We start from the raw sequence: 5,160 nt of genomic DNA, 5'->3' as shown, positions 1-5,160 counted from the left end.
CTCTCTAATTTTCGAAAATATCTCATCTCTTTTTCAAAAAACTCTTTTTGTTTTAACTTTTAATTTTAATCTTATCTTATCTTTAATTTTCAAAAATACTAACCTCTTTTTCAAAATTATTTTCGAAATTATCCCTCTCTTTTCTTATTCTATTTAATTATTTATTTACTAACACTTCTCTTCACCTCTCTTCATCTAAAAATCCGAACCTATTCTTCTTCACTCTTCTCCCATTTCTTCTTCTACTAACGTAAAGAAATCTCTATACTGTGACATAGAGGATTCCTCTTCTTTTCTTGTTTTCTTCTCTTTCATATGAGCAGGAACAAGGAAAAAGGCACTCTTGTTGAAATTGATCCTGAACCTGAAAGGACTCTGAAGAGAAAACTAAGAGAAGCTAAATTACAACAATCTAAAGGTAACCTTTCAGAAATATTAGAACAAGAGAAGGAGATGGCAGCCAAACCCAACAACAATAATGCAAGGAGAATGCTTGGTGACTTCACAAAACCAACGTCCAAATTTGATGGAAGAAGCATCTCCATTCCTGCCATTGGAGCCAATAATTTTGAGCTGAAACCTCAGCTAGTTGCCTTACTGCAACAAAACTGCAAGTTTTATGGACTTCCATCTGAAGATCCTTATCATTTTTTAACTGAGTTCTTGCAGATCTGTGAGACTGTTAAGACGAATGGAGTAGATCCTGAAGTCTACAGGCTCATGCTTTTCCCTTTTGCTGTAAGAGACAGAGCTAGAATATGGTTGGATTCACAACCTAAGGATAGCCTGGACTCCTGGGAGAAGCTGGTCACGACCTTCTTGGATAAATTCTTTCCTCCTCAAAAGCTGAGCAAGCTTAGAGTGGATGTTCAGACCTTCAAACAAAAAGATGGTGAATCCCTCTATGAAGCTTGGGAAAGATACAAGCAGTTGACCAAAAGGTGTCCATCTGACATGTTTTCAGAATGGACCGTATAAGATATATTCTATTATGGTCTATCTGAGTTTTCGAAAATGTCATTGGACCATTCAGTAGGTGGATCCATCCACCTAAAGAAAACACCTGCAGAAGCTCAAGAACTCGTTGACATGGTTGCAAATAACCAATTCATGTACACTTCTGAGAGGAATTCCGTGAATAATGGGACACTTCAGAGGAAGGGAGTTCTTGAAATTGATGCTCTGAATACCATATTGGCTCAGAACAAAGTGTTGACTCAGAAAGTCAACATGATCTCTCAAAGTCTGAATGGATGGCAAAATGCATCCAACAGTACTAAAGAGGCAGCTTCTGAAGAAGCTTATGATCCTGAGAACCCTGCAATGGCCGAGGTTAATTACATGGGTGAACCTTATGGAAACAACTATAATTCATCATGGAGAAATCATCCAAATTTCTCATGGAAGGATCAACAAAAGCCTCAACAAGGCTTTAACAATGGTGGACGCAATAGGCTGAGCAATAGCAAGCCTTTTCCATCATCTTCTCAGCAACAGACAGAGAATTCTGAACAAAACACTTCTAATTTAGCCAATCTAGTTTCTGATCTGTCAAAAGCCACTTTCAGTTTCATGAGTAAATCTGGAGGCACAAGTGGGCCAGCTGAGTAAAAAAGTCATTGAAACTCCTCCCAGTATTCTCCCAAGCAATACGGAAGAGAATCTAAAAGGAGAGTGCAAGGCCATTGATGTGATCAATATGGCCGAATGCACAAGGGAGGAGAAGGACGAAAATCCTAGTGAGGAAGACCTCCTGGGACGTCTCTCAAGCAAGAAGGAGTTTCCTATTAAGGATCCAAAGGAATCTAAGGCTCATATAGAGACGATAGAGATTCCATTAAATCTCCTTCTGCCATTCATGAGCTCTGAAGACTATTCTTCCTCTGAAGAGGATGAAGATGTGACTGGAGAGCAAGTTTCTTAATATTTAGGAGCTATCATGAAGCTGAATGCCAAGTTGTTTGGTAATGAGACTTGGGAAAGTGAACCTCCCTTGCTCATTGGTGAACTAGACACCTGGATTCAGAAAATTTTACCTCAAAAGAGACAAGATCCTGGCAAGTTCTTAATACCTTGTACCATAGGCACCATGACCTTTGAAAAAGCTCTATGTGATCTGGGGTCAGGGATAAATCTTATGCCACTCTCTGTAATGGAGAAGCTGGGGATCATTGAGGTGCAACCTGCCTTGTTCTCATTACAATTGGCAGACAAGTCAATAAAACAAGCTTATGGAGTAGTAGAGGACGTGTTAGTAAAGGTTGAAGGCTTTTACATCCCTGCTGATTTCATAATATTAGACACTGGGAAGGAAGAGGATGAATGCATCATCCTTGGAAGACCTTTCCTAGCTATAGCAGGAGCTGTGATAGATGTCAACAGAGGTGAATTAATCCTTTAATTGAATGGGGACTACCTGGTGTTTAAGGCACATGCCCATCCCTCTGTGACAAAAGAGAGTGAGCACAAAGAGCTTTTCTCAGTTCAGAGTCAAGAAGAGCCCCCACAGTCAAACTCTAAGTTTGGTGTTGGGAGGCCACAACCAAACACTAAGTTTGGTGTTAAGACCCCATATCCAAACTCTAAGTTTGGTGTTAGGACTATACAACATTGACCTGATCACCTGTGAGGCTCCATGAGAGCCCACTGTCAAGCTAACGACATTAAAAGAGCGCTTGTTGGGATGCAACCCAATTTTATTTATCTAATTTTTATTTTATTTTATTGTTATTTTGTGTTTTATTAGGTACATGATCATGTGGAGTCACGAAAAAAAATATAAAAATTAAAAACAGAATCAAAAACAGCAGAAGAAAAATCACACCCTGGAGGAAGGACAGACTGGCATTCAACGCCAGTAAGGAGCATCTGGCTGGCGTTCAACGCCAGAACAGAGCATGAATCTGGCGCTGAATGCCAGAAACAAGCAACATTCTGGCGTTTGAACGCCAGGAATATGCCTTGAGAAAAGCTGGTGCTGAATGCCAGAACAGAGCATGAATCTGGCGCTCAACGCCAGAAACATGCTACACATGGGCGTTGAACGCCCAGAACGTGCATCACCTCGGCGTTTAAATGCCAGAATGGTATTCAAAGGCATTTTGCATGCCTATTTGGTGCAGGGATGTAATTCATTGACACCTCAGGATCTGTGGACCCCACAGGATCTCCTCAGGATCTGTGGACCCCACAGGATCATCTCAGGATCTGTGGACCCCACAGGATCCCCACCTAACATATTCCCACCTTACCTCCTAATCATATAACACTCTTCCCCATGTCACACTTCCTAACAACTTCAATCTCTCTTCCCAATTACCCCCTTCACCACTCACATCCATCTACTCTTTCCCATAAACCCCACCTACCTTCAAAATTCAAAAACACTTTCCCACCCAAACCCACCCTACATGGCCGAACCTACCCTTTCCCTATATATATCCTTCCATTCTACTTCATTTTCACACAACATAAACCCCCTCTTCTACGCCTTGGCCGAAACACCATCCCTCACTCTCATCCATATTTTTTTCTTCTTCTTCTTCTCTTGCTCGAGGGCGAGCAATATTTTAAGTTTGGTGTGGTAAAAGCATAAGCTTTTTGTTTTTCCATTACCATCAATGGCACCTAAGGCCGGAGAATCCTCTAGAAAAGGATAAGGGAAGACAAAAGCTTCCACCTCCGAGTCATGGGAGAGGGAAAGATTCATCTCCAAAAGCCATCAAGACCACTTCTATGATGTTGTGGCAAAGAAGAAGGTGATCCATGAGGTCCCTTTCAAGCTCAAGAAAAATGAGTATCCGGAGATCCGACATGAGATCCGAAGGAGAGGTTGGGAAGTCCTAACCAACCCCATACAACAAGTCGAAATCTTAATGGTTCAAGAGTTCTATGCCAATGCATGGATCACTAGGAACCATGATCAAAGTATGAACCCGAGTCCAAAGAATTATCTCACAATGGCTCGGGGGAAATACTTAGATTTTAGTCCGGAGAATGTGAGGTTGGCATTCCACTTGCCCATGATGCAAGGAGATGTACGCCCCTACACTAGAAGGGTCAACTTTAATCAAAGGTTGGACCAAGTCCTAATGGACATATATGTGGAAGGAGCTCAATGGAAAAGAGACTCCAAAGGCAAGCCAGTTCAACTAAGAAGACTGGACCTCAAGCCTATGGCTAGAGGATGGTTGGAGTTCATTCAACGCTCCATCATTCCCACTAGCAACCGATCTGAAGTTACTGTGGATCGGGCCATCATGATTCATAGCATCATGATTGGAGAGGAAGTCGAAGTTCATGAAGTCATCTCCAATGAAATCTACAAAATAGCTGAAAAGCCCTCCACCATGACAAGGCTAGCTTTTCCTCACCTTATTTGCCATCTATGTTACTCAGCTGGAGTTATCATAGAAGGAGACATCTCCATTGAGGAGGATAAGCCCATCACCAAGAAGAGGATGGAGCAAGCAAGAGAGACCCTCCACGGATCTCAAGAGATGCATGAGGAAGCTCATCATCAAGAAATCCCTGAGATGTCTCAAGGGATGCACTTTTCTCCCAACAACTATTGGGAACAACTCAACACTTCCTTAGAAGATTTGAGCTACAATGTGGAACAATTAAGGGTGGAACATCATGAGCACTCCATCATTCTCCATGAAATAAGAGAAGATCAAAGAGCAATGAGGGATGAGCAACAAAGGCAAGGAAGGGACATAGAAGAGCTTAAGGACATTGTTGGTCCTTCAAGAAGAAGATGCCACTAAGGTGGATTCATTCCTTGTTCTTATTTCTTTCTGCTTTTCGGTTTTTATGTTGTGTTCATTTATGTTTTGTGTCTCTACTTCATGATCATTAGTGTTTAGTAACTATGTCTTAAAGTTATGAATAATTCCATTAATCCTTCACCTCTCTTAAATGAAAAATGTTTTTAATCAAAAGAACAAGAAGTACATGAATTTCGAATTTATCCTTGAATTTAGTTCAATTATATTGATGTGGTGACAATACTTTTTGTTTTCTGAATGAATGCTTGAACAGTGCATATTTTTGATCTTGTTGTTTATGAATGTTAAAACTGTTGGCTCTTGAAAGAACGATGAACAAAGAGAAATGTTATTGACAATCTGAAAAATCATGAAAATTGATTCTTGAAGC

At 40.8% G+C, this 5,160-nt stretch overlaps 1 non-coding gene across 1 annotated transcript; it reads right to left on the bottom strand.

The window, feature by feature from the left end:
• Positions 1-852: 852 nt before the first annotated feature.
• Positions 853-956, bottom strand: LOC112805057 (small nucleolar RNA R71). Its single transcript, XR_003203669.1, has one exon. It is a non-coding gene; the product is annotated as a small nucleolar RNA R71 (small nucleolar RNA).
• Positions 957-5,160: the final 4,204 nt, after the last annotated feature.

The sequence above is a fragment of the Arachis hypogaea genome, chromosome 5, assembly GCF_003086295.3.
Source record: "Arachis hypogaea cultivar Tifrunner chromosome 5, arahy.Tifrunner.gnm2.J5K5, whole genome shotgun sequence".
In the NCBI taxonomy this organism is placed as follows: Eukaryota; Viridiplantae; Streptophyta; class Magnoliopsida; order Fabales; family Fabaceae; genus Arachis; species Arachis hypogaea.
This window is presented reverse-complemented; position numbering and strand designations above follow the sequence as displayed.